At 40.9% G+C, this 20976-nt stretch overlaps 2 long non-coding RNA genes across 5 annotated transcripts in view; one reads left to right on the forward strand and one right to left on the reverse strand.

Annotated features, from left to right (window-relative positions):
- LOC112430732 (uncharacterized) overlaps positions 1 to 20976 on the forward strand; it is a 220313-nt gene that overhangs the window by 154142 nt on the left and 45195 nt on the right. The window lies entirely within an intron of this gene.
- Positions 1197 to 19546, reverse strand: LOC143414284 (uncharacterized). The gene is made up of 4 exons (XR_013094812.1): positions 19070 to 19546; positions 10999 to 11065; positions 4343 to 4443; positions 1197 to 3812 (listed from the first exon to the last, which is right to left on the reverse strand). It is a non-coding gene; the product is annotated as an uncharacterized LOC143414284 (long non-coding RNA).

Here is a 20976-nt window from a genome sequence, read left to right on the forward strand (position 1 = left end):
CTTTCTCTGCTATTGTTTTCTCTGTTTTTGTTTTGTTTGTTTTTGTTTGTTTGGTTGGCTACGGGGGGGGGGAGGAGCTGTGGTTGTTGTTGTTTTTTGGGGGTTATGCTTGTTATGTGTATGGGTCCTGAGGTGTTGTTTTTTATTTTCTATTTTTTATTTATTTGTGTGTGTGTGTGTGTGTGTGTGTGTGTGTGTGTGTGTGTGTGCAGAGACTGGTTCTCTGCGGTGTTTTGTCTATTGTGGGTCTGGTAGGGGGAGAATTTGGGTTGGGAGGTTGGATGGTATACTGGACATACCACTGTTCTGAAATCAAGATTGACTTAGCTGTTGCTAACTTTGTATGTCATTGTTGAAATTAATAAAACAAAGTTGGGAAAAAAAAACAAGCCAAACAGAAGAGTGACGAATGGTATGAACCATACAGAGTGGAGAAGGTCTTTTTTGTCTTTGGACTCTGCAGACAAGGGAATCTGCCTGTAGGCGTTGGTTAAATCCAGCATGATAAAAAGATAAGCAGTGCTTAACCAGTCCAGGTCAACCTGGGGCATGGGATAGGCATCAAACCATGAGACCTTTTTGACTTTGTGATGATCATCACAGAACCGTATAAAACCATGCGCTCACTTCTTAATTACCTGGAAGCACCTTAAAGACAACCGGCCCCTCTCAACAGCTGCGACAAATCACCTGGAGAAAAGGTAAGCACAGGAGACCAAACACTGAGGAACAAATCCTCATTTCATCCTATGATAATAGCATTTTCACCATTTCAGCCAATTCCTTTTGTACAATTGGTCTCTTGTGCTCAGGCAACATGTTAGGTCATGAACAGACTTTCACGCCAGGCTGCGTTTCAAAGTGGTGCTGCATGAGAGTCATGCAGACGGGCAGGGGGGAGAACACATCTGCAAACCGCTGTTGCAATGCAGGAACATCTGCTTTGTGTGAGATGTTCATTACAATGAATCTTAAACACACTCTTTGAAAACTCATGCCCACATCTTATTTTTAAGAAAAATCAAATATCTTTGTCCTTGAAGATCATTTCAGAGTTTTTAATGAGCTGCAGGAACCCTGTTCAATGTTAGTGGAGAACAGCCAAGGTTCCTCCAGTGATAAACCTCCACATGTACCACTGAAAACAGTTAAATTACTTTGAATCTGAAATCAGGGCTCGAACTACTTGTTGTGAGACCATTTCTTTATTTTTCACAGTTCATCAAATATAGGATCAAATCAAATCACGATTTCATAATACAAACTTCAAATCAACAAGAAAACAGCTGCAGAACATGTGGATCTAAATGAATTCATTAGAAACAACATGTGGACTTCAAGAACACAGTAAACACACTAAAGTGAAAGGAGGAGCCAAAAATAGAGGTTTAAAAGAATTGGAATTTTTGAACTTTCACCATTTCTTTGCTGCCACTGTGAATATGAATGTGGATGTTAGGTTTTGTATTGTTCATTGCCATTTATGCTTAGAAATATTTAACCATATATGCTTAGAGGTGTATAATCAGTTGTAGATTGAAAGAATGTAATTATATTGTCCTCAACGTTCCAGCGGATAGGTTCAAGCTACAAACCTATCAGTGGTCTTTGCCAATTTGCCAATTAAATAAAGGTTACACTGACTCACTGCTTCATCTTCTGGTACAAACTGGTATTACGTGGAAGTACAGCCCAAAACCAGTTTAGCTTGAGTTTATTCTTTCTGGACATAAAGTCACAGCAGGTGTTGTTTCAAAGCTGGTGGACAGATTTAGTTCATTTTGGAAGTTTTAAGAACAACTGCTGTGAAATTATTTGCAGTTTTGGGAGAAAATTTTCTAAGAGAAGATTTTACCACAGCAAAAGATTAAATATGAATGAAGGATTGAAATTTAACTGATTAACACAATGATTTAACACATTAAATGAATACATAAAAAAAGTTAATTTTGTAAACAAAGTTCAAATGAAAGAAATTGAAATATATATCCATATCTGCAATTTTGATACAATATCAGTTTTGTAAAAAAAAACAAACATACCTATAACTTTAATAATACAGTAACAAGTACAATTACTAAACACTACTGTGTCCTAAGGGAACAAAGATCAAAATATAATAAGGAAAACATTTTAGAGAATTAAAATCCCTCAAAGGAAAAAACATAAACTTGATATACATATCTATACATGCAGGTAGGGCATCTACAGCTTCCTAAATGTAACATTCAGAATTATTCACTGCAGGTCCAGAAATCAGAGCTACCTCATCAGATCCAAGTGTGACATCAGCTGACACAGGAGATTCCATCTGAACTCTGTGGAGCCTGATCTCAAGGTTTTTAAGTCTGAGCCTGAAACAGGTTTATTTACAGTATGGGATCGTTTGTGTTCGGAGTATGAACTGACATTCCTGAAGCTCTTGTCACGCTGGTCACAGCTGAAGTTCACTTCCATGTGTGTACGTTCATGTTTGTTACGATGACCTGATTGTGAGAAGCTTTTGTCACAGTGTCTGCACTTGTATGATGTCTCTCCTGTGTGGATTCACTTATGCTTTTTCATTAAGCTCATGTCCAGTGGTGAAGGATGACCCACACTGGTCACAGATGTGCTTTTTCACCCCAATGTGGAAGAGTTCATGTATTTTTAATGTACTTGGTGTGTGGAAGCCTCTCCCACATTATTGGAAGTAGTTCATTTTGTCTCCAGTGTGTCTACGTTGATGTGGTTTTAGGTCCCATTGATGATTGGAAGTTTTTCCACAAAGGACACAGAGAAACTTTCCCACCACCACAGTGACGACAGGGCTGGGAAGTGGATCCATGTGCGTCGCTCTGCTTTTTTATTTTTATCCTGAACGTCGCCTAAAATAAAAAGCATCTCTGCCAACGTCCAATTACATTTTACTGTTTACATTATAACACTCAGCTTACTGGGCAAAAATGACACTTCATTTTTCCAAAAAGTTTATTCAGTATAACTCCATAAGTTTACTGATCAGACTTGATCAGGTTAAAATTACAAGATAAAAAAATCAATACATCCTGACAGTAACTGCATTTGTAGAGTTATTTTCTGGTGTGGATGTGTCGGTGGTTTCTCAGGTGATGTGGATATTTAAAAGTCTTCTCACACAGGTCACATTTGTAAAGTCTCTCCTCAGTGTGGCTAAACATGTGTATTTTTAACTGTGTGTCTGTTGTAAACAGTTTCCCACACTGATCACAGCAGGAAACATCATTTCCAGTGTGAATCCGTACGTGAATATTTCGGTACCGTTTGTCGCTGAAACTTTTACCACAAAAGTCGCAGCTGTATGCCTTAATTCCAGAGTGGGTAACTAGATGCCTCTGTAAGTCGCCATTTTGAGCAAAAGCCTTCCCACACAACTCACAGCTGTGTGCTTTAAATCCACTGTGGATAAGTTGGTGTATTTTTAAGCCTCTAGCCCGGGCAAAATCCTTCCCACACAACTCACAGCTGTGTGCTTTAACTCCACTGTGGATGAGTTGGTGATTTTTTAAGTTTCCAGCCTGGGTAAAAGACTTTCCACACAAGTCACAGCTGTAAGGTTTAACTCCACTGTGGATGAATTGGTGTGTTTTTAAGGTTTGAGCCAGGGTAAAAGACTTTCCACACAACTCACAGCTGTACGCTTTAACTCCACTGTGGAAGAGTTGGTGTGTTTTTAGATTGCCAGTCCGGGTAAAATCCTTCCCACACTCATCACAGCTGTAGGTTGTCTCTCCCTTTCTTCTTTGAGATTTGTCGGCCTCCTGAGAGCGCTGACTTCTTGCTCCATGTTGGTCCTGCAGTGACAGATACAAACAGAGGCAGTGAGTGAAATGCAGTCATGGAACAAACTAAAACTCCTTCCATTGGTGGAATCAAACATGTCAACAAACACATTGTTGGTGTGTTACCACCACCTTGTGGTGATAGTATCGCATTACAATGATGTCCTACAATGGGAGTTGTAATGAAAATGACATTATTGAAGAAATATATAAGAGGAGAAAATCTTTTACTTCATAAATTATTTTGAGTTCAAGTGATGATATTGTTGTTTCAATATGTGCTGTTAAAATATGATCTTTGTATTTTCTTCTAACTTCTGTGGTTTTTGGTTGTGAATGTAGATTCTGTATATCGTTAGCTTCATAGCATAAGTGCCTAAGTCATTGACTTAGTCCAATGACTTAGGCACTTATGCTATGAAGCTAACGATATATGGAGGAGCCCAGGATGGAAAAGATAAAGCTGCTGTTAATTGTTTTTTAAAAACCAACCAGCTGTGCACACAGTTTCAATAACAGTGTAACTGTGATATTTTTCTCACCTTTTGTGTTGAAGTCATTGTTTCCTCTGTAGTGGCTGAGCTGAGTCCAAATGGCTTGTTCCTATGCTGCACCACCAGACTCTTGTCCTCCTGTTACTCAGCTGGGACACAAAAGTATATATTTGTATTTTATCCCTGACAAAAAGAAGCAGAGCAAATAAACATGACTAAACTCCCCAGTGACAACAATACCTATAAAGCTTCAAGGTAAAACCCCAGAAACAACTACAAAAAGAAAGTCATCAGTTGGCTACAAGAACTGGAAAGGGAAAAACCACTGACTGTCCTGTATATCACCGCCTTTACCCAGGGAATGCTACACCCTGTATATATGTCAACATTATTTAGGGATAATGTTTACATAGGCGATAAATTTTCATGAATTCATTTCAACTGTAGAAGCCTCTACAAAAGCTTTGTTCTGATCAATGATTTTTTGAATAATCTGAAAGGCAAGTTTAAAGTTATAGCACTATCCGAAATATGGATAGATGAGGAAAGGGGTTGGGACTTTCACATTGATGGGTATGAATTATATCATATAAATAGATCTAATAAGAAGGCAGGAGGTATGGCACTTTTTGTTGATAGCGATTTGAAATGTAAGCAGGTTGAATATATGTCTGTGGCTATTAATGATTTAATAGAGTGTGTGGCAGTAGAAATAGAAATAGAAATGGAAATAAAGGGTAATATAATTGTTACTTGTATGTATAGGAGGCCTGGAACACTCATAGAAACATTCACAGTAGTAGAAGATAGGGGTGGGGGAAAAAAGTCGATACTGTGTAGTATCGTGATATTTTGTTTGCTAATAATGTATCGATACAGGGACAGCAGAAATCGATATTTTGTTACAAAAAAAGTTTGCATGGACTGGAACATGCTCTGACTTCAGAGCATGTTGATCCTTTTTCTGAGCAAGAATCCTTACATTCCTTCACTGTCCAAATGTGTTTAACTTTTTTTTTGGCAGCAATAAACATGACAGTTTACTTATTTTAATTTAAGACATGTTTTGTTTTAATTAAGTTTAAAACTTTTTTATTTAATGTAAAATTATATTTTGTTTTAATTTACTTTCAAATTCTTCAGTTGCTGAATGGGCTGCATAGTTTTCAGAAATTTCATTGTTCAGAATAGCTATAATTGTACCAGATGGTTGCATTCAGTTAAGTTGGACTAGACTGTAATACAAACCGTTCAGTTTGTCAACAATAAAACTGACTGAAATGAGAGAAAGACTGAGTGTGAGACTTTGATATTAGATAAAATGAATATTGATAAAGTTTACCTTTATGTACAGAATCTGAATATCGCAAAATATTTTTTAAAAATTGCAATAATATCGTACCGTGCGTTAAGTATTGTGATAATATCGTATCGTGAGATGTATGGTGATTCCCACCTCTAGTAGAAGATTTATTGAGCAAGGTAAAGGGAAATAAGACATTTTGTATTTGCGGGGATTATAATATTTTTTTTAATGTCCAATCATAAGTCATCATCAGATTTTTTGAGTTAATATTTGGAAGAGGGTTTTACCCTCTGATTACTAAACCTAGTAGAATAACTGAAAAGTTAGCAACTTTAATTGATCATATTTTCATTAATTGCTTGCTAGATATAGAATATTATATTTTTCATTGTTTCTACCCTATCTGAGTTATTGTGATGAAGTATGGGGGAATACATATGTGACTAATAACCAAACCATTATATTTATTACAGAAGAGAGCGCTTTGAATTATGCATAACGTTAAGTATAGAGAAGACAGTAACAGTTTGTATATAAAATCAAAATTATGAAAACTAGAAGATATAATGAAATTACAGACATAAATTATTATATTTAGGGCAAAAAATAAAACACTACCTCTTAAGTTACAAAGTGTATTTGTATTGTGTTCAGAACATGGGGAGGGAAGAAGGAAGTTTTATTTTAAGCATCGGTTTGCTCGAACCACACAAAGGCAAATGTGTCCAACAGTCATAGGCATAAGAAATTCTCTCAATGATCATCTCATTCATCATCTAAGAGTCTAGGTGACAACCAAGAAAGTTTGGTGACTACTGGAGAGACAGATGACAGCTCGGAAAGACAGCTCCAGGGGCAGGGTGGGCTAGCATCCCGGTCTGCAGTTTTCGTGAGAAAGCACCCCAAAAAGCTACGGAAAGCCCTAAAGAAAGATACCCCCAGGAGATCCCGAGAGGGGGGGAGGATGAGGTCTCCAATCGTACGGACTCAAGGTTAACGACCAATGCAATGGAAAGGACTACGAGTAAGACATGTATCTGCGGCAAGCTGTGTAAGAACCAGCGTGGCCTAAAGGTCCATCAGGCTAGAATGAAATGTTTGGCGCGGGAGAGTAAGGTGCAACGCACAGGTCCTGAACCTGGTGAGAACCTGGTGAGACGCAGGAGGAGCCCGGCCAGGAGGCACCCCACAGAGCCCAGTCCCTCCACGCACTGGACTCTTCCAATCCAAGCAGTGTAGTTCCAAAACAGCGGATTAAGTGGCCAGCAGCCAGAGCGAGTGGCAGAAGTTTGATGAGGATGTCTCCAACATCATACAAGCTGTGGCCAAAAGAGATGCCGACAGCAGGCTTAAAACAATGACCACCATCATAGTCAGCTACGCCTCAGAAAGGTTCGGCCTGATCGAGAAGTGTTACAACAAGACCCCTTACACCATGAACCGCAGGGCCATGAAGATTCATCAACTGCGTCAGGAGCTCAGGAGCCTTAAGAAGCAGTTCAAGAATGCTGATGCGGAGGAGAAGCAAGCTTTAGAGGAACTGCATAACATCTTGCGGAAGAAGCTGATTACCCTCCGTAGAGCAGAATGGCACAGGAGGCGAGGAAGAGAGATAGCCAGGAAACGTGCAGCTTTTATTGCTGATCCCTTTCGCTTTTCCAAACAATTGCTTGGAGTTAAGCGAAGCGGGCAGTTGGAGTGCTCAGCAGAGGAGGTGAATAACTTCCTTCATGAGACCATGAGTGACCCACTGAGGGAACAAGACTTGGGACCAAACAAAGCTCTCATCAACTCTGCCCCACCATCAGTAGAGTTCAAGTTGACGGAGCCAAGTTTGAAGGCGGTGTGTGAGGTCATCAAAGCAGCCCGCTCTGCATCCTCCCCAGGTCCCAGTGGCGTACCCTACCTTGTCTATAAGCGCTGCCCAGAGCTGCTTCGCCACCTGTGGAAGATCTTAAAGGTGATATGGCGGAGAGGGAGAGTTGCTGATCAGTGGAGGTGCGCAGAGGGAGTCTGGATTCCCAAAGAGGAGGATTCGAAAAACATAAACATAAACCGAATCCTGTGGCCCTTGCTTGTCTACACAGTTCCAATAACTACTGTGGAATCCCTTGAAAGAAAGATCAGTGGCTTTCTTCGTAAGTGGCTGGGACTTCCCCGGAGTCTCACCAGCGCTGCCTTGTATGGGGCAAGCAACAGCGTGCAGTTACCCTTCAGTGGTCTCAAAGAAGAGTTCAAGGTGGCTCGTACACGAGAAGCCCTACAGTACAGAGATTCTAAAGACTGCAAGGTGGCATCAGCAGGTATTGAGGTAAGGACAGGAAGAAAGTGGAAGGCTGAGAAGGCAGTTGAGGTGGCGGAGTCACGCCTAAGGCAGAAAACACTGATGGGGGTCTTAGCAACAGGGGGAGCAGGCTTGGGGTACGTCCCAAAGGCCCAGGTCAGCAGGGCACAGGGAAAGGAGAGACACCTGCTATTCCAGGAAGAGGTCCGAGCAGGTGTGGAGGAGGAGCGAGTAAGTAGAGCTGTAGGCCTTAAGCGGCAGGGAGCATGGACAAGGTGGGAGAGCACCTTGCAGCGCAAGGTCACCTGGGCAAACATCATGCAGGCAGACTTCCACCGGATCCGATTCCTAGTGCAGGCAGTTTACAACACTCTGCCAAGCCCAGCAAACCTCCATCTGTGGGGAAAGAGCGAGACACCTGCCTGTCCCCTGTGCTTTGGAAGAGGGACCCTAGAACACCTCCTTAGCAGCTGCCCAAGGGCCCTGGCCGATGGTCGGTATCGTTGGCGGCACGACCAGGTGCTCAGAGTAGTTGCTGGAAAGATTGCCTCAGCAATCAGCACCAGCAAGCATCATCATGCTCCGAGGAAGGCAATCTCTTTTATTAAGGCTGGAGAGAACCCCCAGGTGCGCCCACATTTGACAACTGGCCTCCTCAACACAGCCTCTGATTGGCAGCTACAGGCTGACCTGGGTAAACAACTAAAGTTCCCTCAGAACATTGCAAAAACATCACTCCGGCCAGACATGATAATTATTTCTGAGGCCTCAAAACAGCTGATCATGCTGGAACTCACAGTGCCCTGGGAAGAGCGGATTGAGGAGGCCAATGAAAGGAAACGAGGAAAGTACCAGGAACTAGTGCAGGAGTGCAGGGGAAGGGGCTGGAAGACTTTCTATGAGCCCATAGAAGTGGGTTGTAGGGGCTTTGCAGGACGATCACTCTGCAAAGTGTGGCTGGGCGTGGCTGGGGCAGCCAAGAAGAGGGCCATCCAGGCTGTGAGTGAAGCGGCAGAGAAAGCCACAAGGTGGCTGTGGATCAAGAGGGCTGATCCGTGGGTAGCTACTGGTACGCAAGTCGGGGCCTGATCACCCCCGGCTGGGTCGCCTGGGCGAGGGTGTATGATGTTGTGAGACCCGAAACACCTGATGACCTTAGGATACATCACTGAAGATGCGTACCAGTGCATCCAGGAGATGTGTCTTTATAATAGGTATAGCATGTGTTGTACAAAGGTTTCTCAATTTAAAATCTGCTATAGCAATAAAACGATAAACCAATATGAAGAAGTTGAAAATAACAGAATTTAACTGTAGAAAAAATTATCCTTTCTGTTTGATATTTAGTGGTATTGCTCACTGTTGATTATATTGTTCTGTTTGTTTTGTCTTGTTTCGTGTAAAATATTGTCAGAGTGTAATTTTGGTTGCCTACTTGTATCATCACAGATAGGGGGCAGGTGTCAATGCTCCTGTTCATGCATGGAAACAGTGTTACTTTAATTAACAGGAAGGTTGTGTATAAGAAATGAATTACTGCTGTACCATGTGTGAAACAAAAAATTAAATAAGTAAATATGGACTTCCATAGATCCACAAAAGAGTCCCGCTCAGACTCATCGGTAGCAGTATAAACTCAGCCAACTAAGTTTATACTGCACCTCATTACCATCCTAGGAGTTTAAAAAACATTTAAAAAATCACTTTGTTAATGAGGGATTGAAAAATTTCACAAATGAAGAATTTATTCTACAATTCATTATTCAAGCACAGAGTTCTTTATTTCGATGTGCGTGGCTCTTGTTGTCCTCCATATGGGGGTGTCAAAAATCACATTGGAAGTGGCACACATCACGCGGGGGTACCTGTTGACGGTGTTAACAACACCTTTACATTCACTTGGTGAACTTGCAAACGCTTAGGATTTAGCTGAACCTGACTTTAGATGTTTCTGAAACAAGAAGGACATATTGATTTGCTCTCCTGATATTTAGACTGTAGTATTGATATTTTAACCTTTAAGGAGCACAAAATGTATTAATCCTACTAACACATACACGCATGTAATGAAGCTCAAGAAGACCAGATAGTATTTTAAGCCTGTGTTTCTGATTTTATCATGTTGTTCGGTTCACTTAGTGGGATGAGAAGCAATATATGAACTATTGGACTAATATTATATTAGGAAAGATGATTGAATTATAGCAGGGGTGAACAGAATGCAGCAGAGGGATTAAATGAGTGAGACTAGTAGATTCTTAGTTTCTTGTTCCTGATGTGTAGGGGAGGTTTTACCATGACATACACCTTGTTACATGGGATAAAACTTGCATTTTTGTTACCAAGTGGAAGTGAAAAATCCTAAAACTAGGCTTTCATATTTTTACATTTTGTAGAATTTTATTTTATTTTATTTATGTTTGAGGAGTGCACTGAAAGTTAGGTTTGAAAATCTGCTCTCCTTCAAGCAGGCCTGCATGATTGGAACTAAAAGTGCTATACAAAACTGTTGCTTTAAAAACGATGGTAAAGTGAGCTTCTCCACATTACAATGGGTTCTGGAGAAAGTCACCTATGTGGGACACGATTAGATAGTAAGTCCCAAGTCCCTTGTCTAAAAGGAATCAGCAAGGTAATCAATTCTGAATTTGTCTTTTTTCTTCTTTGAAATGATGTCATGTTGCTGGCAGTTAGTGATGGGATTTCCTGCTCTTTTTAGAGAACCGGCTCTTTCGTCTCCCAGCCAGCTCTTGAGGTTGTTTTGTTGCTTTAATTAATTTATTATTAACAACAATATAAAATTATGCACAAAAGGAATTACTACTGTCGCCAAAGTGCTTGCTCATAGGGGGTCATATGATTGTTGGGTTTTTCTCTGTATCTATGAAGTGCCTTGAGGCGACTTTTGTTGTGATTTGGCGCTATATAAATAAAATTGAATTGAATTGAACTAATGTACTTACACTGCGCCTAGCATCCCGGAGCACTTCTGTTATGTTTTGTACGTGTTTTAGAGTTCGTACGTGCTTTGTCTCTAGGGACCACTGTAACTATACTTTTATTTATTCACTCCACATAAACTGTAATAAATTAATCATATGATACAAAACCCACCTGTCCAGGTTGTACCCCGCCTTTCGCCCTATGACGGCTGGGATAGGCTCCAGCGCCCCCCGCGACCCTGAAAAGGATAAGCGGAAGCGAATGGATGGATGGATGGACAAAACCCACCTTTTTACATTTCAACTTTTAACTATTTAAATTTTCATCTTTTTCCTTTTAAACAAATTTAAAGTGAAACAAAACAAAACGCTGCAAACCACAACACAATTAAATATAAATTAAAATATGAAAACAAAAAGAAGATGCATATTCTCTGTCATATGGGCCTGCGTGAATAAACTTTCTGAATCCTTTATCATCTGCAACTGAAAATAGTTGTGGTTGATTCCTATACCTTTCTAAAGTGATGTTGTTGTCCCTGGCTCTCTTTCTGTCTCGCTCTGTTCATGTGCTACTGCGAGCGTAACTACTGCCCCTCTTCCCAGCGCAAAGCACAAGGCTCACGTGCGGAGTGAAGCGGGAAAAAAAGTGCGACAGAGAGGGTGAGAGAAAGAAAAAAAGAAACCCTACAACTCGTGACGCTCACTTCAAAGATCCGGCTCTGAGATTCATTTCGTTCGCGACCGACACATCACTACTGGCAGTAGAAACTTAAGTCGACAGAAGAAGTTGTGCTTTCACCAATAAACATACAGGGACTGACTGGACTGATAATGGGAACAAATGGTTAACTGACTTGACACTGATATGCAAGATTGTCCCTACTCCAAGCAGACAAGGAAAGGGTTGATGCATGTATGTTTTTTTCAGGAGCAGGAAGATGACAGCGACATCCTAGGGTCGCATGAACTTGTGGGCTATGCAGACTTAATCTTGTAATTGTTCATTTCTATGTGTATTTACCACAAGTATGTTATTTTCATGATGTGGTGGCAGATTTCTTTTCCTATGTATTAATCATATCACATTAGTAATAGTAATATTATTTCCTCACTTCAGTGTTCATCAGTTGTATGCATTCACATAGAATGTTATCACAAGTGGGCCCCATGTTATTGCACCTTCACAGTGGACCCATCGTAGACTGGAAGATCTCCAGAAATCCTACTTTAAGGGAGGTGACAGGTGGTTGTAATTTTTCTCTGAGGTCAAGGATGAGCTGGACTGAAGGTATAGGGATACGTGATGTCCTGTGGATGTTCTTTGTTTGAGAGTGTCTGTGAGGGTGTATATAAGATGTAAGGGTGGTGGCCAAACTTCAGAGATGATCCTTGTGTTGACTGGGATGTTCCCATTCAAATTTTAATGTGTTTATTAAACACACTTCCAACCCAGCTCCAGTGTTGGTTGTAATGACTTACTAAGTAACCCGTTACTGTAATTAAATTACTTTTCCGCAGGTAACGCAGGTATTAACTTTAAATTATGAGCCACCAGTCGAAATCAAGAATCGTTATAAATGGAAATGGGATGCAGATAGCATTAGGTATTTAGGGGTGGTAATACATCGTGATTTCACCAAAATGTTCAATGCCAACTATGCCCCTCTAAATTAATCCATAAAATCAGATATACAAAGATGGAACACTATTCCATTTCAGGACCTACACTCCAGGGTGGAATCAATCAGATTAAATATTCTTCCCCGACTGCTGTATTTGTTTCAGTCTCTACCGATTACCATACCACAAAAACAGTTTGCGGTATGGGATAGAACATTGTCAAAATATATCTGGAATGGGAAAAAAGCTAGAGTTAAATATAAAACGCTTCAATTAAAGAAAGAAAAGGGAGGTCATGGGCTTCCCTGTCTACGAGAATATTATTGTGCAGCTCAGTTAAGACCGCTGATTTGTCTCTGTTGTCCAAACTACACCGCCGGATGGAAAGATGTTGAAGGAACAATAGTAAAAGAAATACCAGTTTCAGCTTTAATATCGGACATAAAATTGCAGAATAAAATACATATGGCAGATAAACCTATACTGCAAATAATGATATCAGCTTGGAAAGAAGTAATAAAAATTGGTGGTTTGGAAAATGCCTCTAAGGTTTTAAGATGGTGTGCATATGATTCAGATTTTACTCCAAATCAATATGATAATAGATTCAAAAACTGGATTTCAAAAGGTATAACCAATTATTATTCATTTGTCCATAAGGGTGCATTTCAAAGCTTTGAATCTTTAAGGAGTAAACATGACTTGGGATCAGATGATTTTTTTTAGATATCTACAGATCAGAAATTATTTTAATCAAAACTTAAAAGTGAACCTAAACGAATTACAATTTGTAGAAACATTCTTATTATTAACCAAATCTGAAGTGCAAAGTAAAATAATTTCTAAATTATATAACAGCATCCGGCGGTGTAAAAACGACAGCACTCTGTATATTAAAGCGAAGTGGGAAAAGGAGGGTAATTTGACAATTACAGAGAAGTGTTGGGCTCACGCATGCAAGATACAGTGGGCTACCACTGGGTCTAATGTTTGGCGTGAATTTTGCTGGAAAAGCATTATGAGATTTTTCATTACCCCTGCTCAACAAAGATATCGAGGAACTGGTGATAAATGTTGGAGATAGAGCAGGGCGATAGAACGATAATGATATGTATCGCGATATAACTTTTACTCGATAGAGAAATTAAGCTATCGCGATAGACCTCGCCGCTCTTGTCCTCTTAAAAAAAAAAAAAAAAGAAAAAAAAAAGAAAAAGGTCAGCCAATCCAAATTAAGCAGCGCAGAGCCGAACCAATCACAGCCGCAGCGTCACGTCGCGTGACTTGTTACGTACAGCACAAGTGCCAAGCCGCACGTGTGTTTGTTTGGGAAACAGCCAGCGGGTAATGGAGCCAGCGCGTAATGGAGGAAATGAGTGTGCCGACTAGAAAAATCTACCGAGCGTGACCGAAGAGAAAACAGATGATGGTTCCAATGCCGGAGAGATTGTCGAACGGAAGAGCCATAGAAGTTCCGTAGTGTGAAGGTATTTCGGCTATTTCAAGTCTGACAAAAAACAGAGTAGCTGGAAATACAATAAACTGGTGCATGCGTCACACTGTGCCACGTTATTGTTTCGGTGAAATGAATTTCTACAATACTGTTACTGTTAATTCTACTCTCTGCAGTGTTTAAATGCTTACATATACACACAGTTACTGTCGATCCACACATACGACTCTGTTCTGCTTCTATGCCCCAGCTTTGTTTACTTTTTCCCACCGAGGCTTCTAGACTTCTGATTGGCCAACATTTCTGCACGGTTAGGAATCTAGCGCCACCTGCTGCTTTGGCATGTTCATAGCTGTTAAAACTGTTTGAAAAGCTAAGCTATACAACAAGGAGAGATTGAGAATTTCCTTTTAGTTCTCAGTTTATTTGATATTGACAAAAGTTAATTAGTTTTGTCTGTTCTTCTGTAAAACAAACTAAGATTTATTTTTAGAATTAATATTTTGTTTCTAAGTGGAATTGACATTTTAGTCTGTTTCGTTTGTTCTATTTTGAAACTTAAACGCTTTAGCGGCTGCCTTTTGTGTAGTTTGCAATATTTGCCTTTATTTATCTGAAAAAGTCTCATGTTTCTTAAGTACATCTACCCTGTTGAACTTATTATGGGAAATAAATATTTAAATAAAAACAAGCTGCTGATTATTTCACATTTTACTTGTGAGCAACGGCACATTTAAATCTTACAAATATAGTTATTTGGCTTATATCGTGATAGATATCGTTATCGCCTGAAATGAAAAAAACATATCGTTATATGAAAAAATCTCATATCGCCCAGCTCTAGTTGGAGATGTGGGGGAGATGGAGCTAACCATTTCCACATCTTTTGGGACTGTAAAGATATTCGCCAGTATTGGTCTCTAATCCATGATCATTTACAAAATGTTTTTTCATTTGTTTTTCCTTCAACTTTTGAGACCATGTTTTTGTGCAATGCACCAGTGGATAAACTGAATTCCAACGACAGAAGACTCCTGTATATCCTTCTGGCCGCAAGTAAAAAGCATCTTATGAGAAGATGGCTTAAGCCTGAACCACCAACGATAGAAGACTGGATACATTCTGTACAAGAGATCTATACGATGGAAAAAGTGTCATTTTCTCTTAAACTTCAGAGGGATACCTTCTACGGAATATGGTCTAAATGGACAGACTATGTTAAGCATATGAGGTGTGATTTTGTATATAGAATAGAATAGAATAGAATACTTTTATTTGTCAATTTCTTCAAATGTACTTGCCATACAAAGGAATTGAAATTACGTTTCACACTGTCCCATGCGTAGACATTGACAACAATAAGGTGCAGATGCACAACAAAAAAAACAGCCCTAACAATAAAGTAATAAATAGTAATATAATAATATAAACAGTGCCAAAAGAAATACCAAAAATATATATATAGCTGCAGGTGTGTGCAATTGCAATGCAAGTCAGGAATGTTTTCAGTTCCCGGTTCAGAGAGTGTTTCCTTGCTGGAGAGTGTGCGTGGGTGAGGGGGAGTAGAGTCCAATCTGTCTTCCTATACTTCTGCCAATCTGGTGATTCTGCTGGCTGGGAGTCGGGAGGGAAGAGAGTTCAGCAGTCTCACAGCCTGGTGGATGAAGCTGTTGGTGAGCCTGGTAGTGCGGGAGTGGAGACTTCTGTATCTCTTTCCAGAGGGCAGGAGGCTGAACAGACAGTGCGCGGGGTGGGTTGCATCGTTGACAATTGTGATGGCTTTGCGGGTGAGGCGAGTGGTGTAAATGTCTTGCAGGGAGGGGAGTGGTACACCAACTATCCTCTCAGCTGTTCTCACAATGCGTTGTAGAGCTTTTCTGTTATAGTCAGTGCAGCTACCGCCCCACACAGTGATGCAGCTGGAGAGGATACTTTCAATAGTGCCTCTGTAGAATGTAGTCAGGATGGGTGGTGGAGCACTTGCCCGCTTGAGTTTGCGCAGGAAGTAGAGGCGCTGTTGTGCTTTCTTGGCCAGTGATGCTGTGCTGGTGGTCCAAGAGAGGTCCTCACTGATGTGCACCCCCAGGAACTTGGTGCTGCTCACCCTCTCCACCGCGGCGCCGTCGATGGTCAATGGGGGGTGACAGGTGTGGCCTCTCTGGAAGTTGACAATAATCTCCTTGGTCTTACTGACATTTAGCAGGAGGTTGTTGTCTCTGCACCACGTGGTCAGGAGCTCAACCTCTTTCCTGTAGTGGGTCTCATCGCCCTTGATGATGAGCCCCACCAGCGTTGTGTCGTCCGCAAACTTCACAAGGTGGTTGGAGCTGTAGGTTGGTGTGCAGTCATGTGTCAACAGGGTGAAGAGCAGAGGACTGAGCACACAGCCTTGTGGAGCCCCCGTGCTCAGGGTGATGCTGTTTGAGACCTTGTTGCCCACACGCACCGCTTGAGGCCTCTGGCTGAGGAAATCCAGCAGCCAGTTGCAGAGGGAGGTGCTGAGGCCCAGTCTGTCCAGTTTACAGATGAGTTGTTGTGGTATTATGGTGTTGAATGCTGAGCTAAAGTCTATGAACAGCATTCTCACATATGAGTCTTTCTTGTCCAGATGAGTTAGGGCTGGGTGGAGGGCAGAGCAGATTGCATCCTCTGTGGATCGTTTCGCTCTGTATGCGAACTGGTGTGGGTCCAGGGTGGGAGGTAGGGTGGATTTGATGTGTGACATGACTAGTCGTTCAAAGCACTTCATAATAATGGGTGTCAGTGCCACGGGGCGGTAGTCATTGAAACAGGCTGGGGATGGTTTCTTTGGCACAGGTATGATGGTGGCAGTCTGATGTTACATATGATGTTACAACCCTGAGTTCTACGTAAACCTACCTGCCCTGCTGCCTCCTAACCCTAGTTTTTTTTTTGTTTGTTGTTGTTGTTGTTTTTTTTTTTTGGGGGGGGGGGGTTGTTTTTGTTTGTTTTTCTTTTCTCTTCTTTTTCTGTCTTTTTTATTTTTCAATTATAAGTTAAAATGTGACAGCAAAGAAAATGTAAAAAGGCAAACTACTGTTATGTTTAACAGCTGTCCCAATAAAAGAGATAATAATAAAAAAAAGGAGGAAAAATAAATAAAAAAATAAATAAATAAATAAATAAATTACTTTTCCACTGAAAAAGTAGAGTAACTAAATACTGTTCATTTTTAGGTATTTTAATTACAGTTACTTACAATGTACTTGCATCTGAAGGTGAGCTTAAAAAATGATTGCAGGCTACATTGTGGAAGAGATGCTACCGCTGCGTACTGTAGAGTCTCTGTCTTTAAATAATAAATACATTTTTTTAAAGAGTTTAATTTCTATTGTTTGCCCACTCAAGGTTTATAGGGATTTTAAGAAGTATTTAGTTAAATTACTTATTTAGTAATTAAGTTACTTTTCTGACACAGTAATTAGATAAATATTTTAAATACAATATTTACTACGGTAAGTAATTAGTAATTAATTACTTTTTTAAAGTAACTTACCCAACACTGCCCAGCTAATTTTCTAAAATTTCCATAACAGTTTTGCCTTGTTGAGCAGGATTTCTCAGGTGACTTTTGATGAATCACGTGGTGACTGGCCATCCTGAGGGGAAAATTGCCTCAGTCCCATCGTTCTTTTGTTTGCAAAAAAGGGGGAACCGCGACATATGCTTCAGCATCTCACACATGTAAGACATTTTAACGAACTAGGAGAGAGACTGCAAAGAATCAAAGAAAAAATTTGCAATGGAAGTGGAAACACCACTACGATTCTTAGTGTTTTGTTAGGATGACTTTTTTAACCCCTGTTTAAAGGACAAAAATTGACTTTTGTTCTCCAAGCATTTTGTGTCACCCTAAATCTCACAAGAATGACAGTGGGGGTCTGCCAGTCATAAAATGAGGAGTAAGAGCTGCGTCAGCCGATTACGTCACAGCGACACGACAAAGGCTGTCCCAATTCAAAGGCTGCTCCAAATGTGGCCGAAAATCCATCCTTTATTTCCCTGCGTTTGAAGGATGGGTCAAATTCAACCCATTACAAAATTCAGAGCGGTGTGGTGGTGGGTGTGGATAATTTTTTAGAGGAAACTTTTTTAGAGGAAAAAAAAGACAAAAAAAAAAAAAAAAACAGCGGATGGTTGATATGGGGCAGCCGAATAGTAAACTTTTAAAAGTAGGGCTGGGCTATATCATACCGCTCACATTAATACCGGTATAATGTTGGACAATGATAAGAAAATGAAATACAGATATATGGATAAAATATAGATAAAACACGCATGCGCAATGCCTTTGTTTTCATACGCACATGGCTGGAAAAAGCACAGCGGTGACGGAGAATGAGAAGGGTGAAAGTGGATCGTTGAGTGAAAGAGATGAACCAGAATTGGTTTGTAAAAATGCAGCAACTTCAGTGGCGTGGAACTGATTTGGCTTTAGTCCATTAGATACACAACAAAGCACTATTTTTGGTAGAGAGTGCTAGCGGGCTGTCGGTATTACTGTGGTAAGGTATTACTGAGATTTCTAAAAACGCCTGCCAGGCGTTTTTGCGTTTACGTGTGGACGTGTCGTGTTTTCGCGATCGCGTCGCGCATGACATTATCACCAACTCGTGACATGTTTAAACATTTTGTTGTTCAACAGCATCAAGACTGACTGGGTGTGTTTGAATTAACCTCACACATGTCACAGATGACACATTTTGGCGGGTTTTTTTTGCTGGTTTGTCGGTAGCAGCTCCTGACACGCAAGTCTACCACACATCTGTTCGACCAAAGCCAGTTAATCTCGAACACGGGCCGATTTTTTGTCCCAGTCCAGCCCTGGATGCATCTGGAGACGGTCCCATTAAGTCCTATTCTAAAGGCTGATTGTCCTCCCCCACGCTTGTACCTGTGGCTTTCTGTCCTGGGGATGGAGGCTGGTTGTTGTCCTGTCCTGCCCTGCACCCCATCCTTTTGTTCATATTCAAAGACTATTTTTCTGTATCTATTCTTACCCCCTAAAACCCGCCGTATTATAATGTTGCAAGCAATCACAAACTCTACAGTCTGTCTAACTCCAACGTACCAAACAATCTATTATTCTCAACAGAGCTAAAATCAACATAAACTGAACCTGCATTAAAGTTAGCTCGGTGCTTACCTTAGATGAGCCCACAAACCAAGAGAAACTCCTTGATGAAGCTGGAAGTCTTAAGAAACAGATAAGGGAGCAGAGACCCACGTGGTTCACGCTGATCTCAGCTACGATCCAGAAGACAAGGGTGTGCTGATCGATGCAGATATCGATCCAAACGTTGGTAGTGGTATATGTTCCTGTAAGTTTACTACTTTACTCCCGTTTCATGGAAAAAGCAGCTCTCTCTGCTCGACTCCTCTCCTGCACACACACGTTCTCCGCCCCCTTTTCCTGGCTCTGTGGCGATTTGTTACTGTGCGGTCACGTGACTCAGCTGCGCAACGTAACCACGTGGGATGTAATTTCTAAATTCGCGCCTATCTCCTTTACCTAAACTCTTTTCCTTGGCCTCGATGAAAACGTCATCGTGGGAAGTAGAATTACCAAGTACTCAGGGAAAGAGAGGAGCGGTGCTGAGAACTGGAAGAGGCTGTATCCTAATTCAGGTTCTGCAGCCTTAACGGTCCACAAGGGCCGCGTACTCAAAGACCGCTAAGGCCGGAAGTGCGAGACTTGTAGCCTTGTGAAATGGGATGGTCTAGCCTCCGTCGCGCTGCCCAGGTTGCCTAGCAACCATGATACCAATGCTGTAACATAAGTAGTTTAAAACTATTGATTTATGTCAATGTCACTATTTGAGTTAATCAAAATCATTTTCTATGGTAAAATGTAGTGATGGGACGTTCTGTATCGAGGCTTCGGAGCGTGTGTCGAGTAATGGAGGGGGCGTTTCCGCGAAGCGCGTATCGAGGCTTGCTTCATTTATGGGAGGAGCTGAAAATGATGACGTCCGAAGCCTCGCTGCCCGGCTGTACCACGTGACTGGTTCATGAAGTGGTTCGAACTTTGCCGCGAGATGTGACAGCGATATAAACCCCTCAGACTTCATTCAAAATGTGGGTGTTTGATGGAGAGTTGCGGTTAGTGAGAGTTTGGAGACAGTTTGGAGGTTTATGAGAGTGAGGAGAGAAAATCAGGAGAGAATGGAGCCAGCTAAGAAGAGGAGGATGTCCTCCCCTGTGTGGGAACATTTTGATCTTATTCCTCCCAACAAGGTATGTAAATTTCTACAGAAGATGTATTTTCATAATACTGATGGTGCAATACAATTTATGTTGAGCTGTCTTGACTTTTGTACAAGGTGAAGTGTTTGCTATGTGCCAGGGAGCTGGGATATAACAACAACACCTCATCCATGCTTAGGCACTACAGAGCTTTGCATGAGAATAAGGGGGAACACTGATTGTGGAGCAAGACCAGGTGAGCCATCAAATGCAGTGATAATATAGGATGCAGTAATGTTACTAAATGATATAACAATATTATACAACTGTTATAAGTTACGTGTGTGATATTTATATTTGTGCTTTATCTTTATTGTCTTTCCTCAGGAGAACAATCTCAAATAGATGAAGACCTGGTCAGCATGGTGATTGAGGACTCCCAGCCATTTAGCATTGTGGAGGACAAAGGATTCAAAAGATTTGTTAAATCATTAAATCCTAGCTATGTTCTCCCCACTAAAAAGGTCGTAAAAGCAGTGAAAATTTAGTTTTTACAGAATAAAATGTGAACAGGCAGTGTGTAGCTGTCCATACCTCAACGTTACAAAAGCACAACTACTGTCCACACCCCAACCACACCTCACCTCACAGTAAATGATCATTTCCATTTCAAGCATTTCCAAATAATCATTTCCCATACTGCCAATATAAATATACACAGTATACTGCCATCACTACAATATAGATGTTTTACACACTGCTTTTGTTGTTGACATTTACAGGCTGTGTGCAAAATGCCACACTCTTCAAATTCATGCCAGCTATTATTTTTACGTCCAGTAGGTGTCCTGCTAGAGCAAATGAAGC

The sequence above is a fragment of the Maylandia zebra genome, linkage group LG3 (assembly GCF_041146795.1).
Source record: "Maylandia zebra isolate NMK-2024a linkage group LG3, Mzebra_GT3a, whole genome shotgun sequence".
NCBI classification, from domain to species: domain Eukaryota; kingdom Metazoa; phylum Chordata; class Actinopteri; order Cichliformes; family Cichlidae; genus Maylandia; species Maylandia zebra.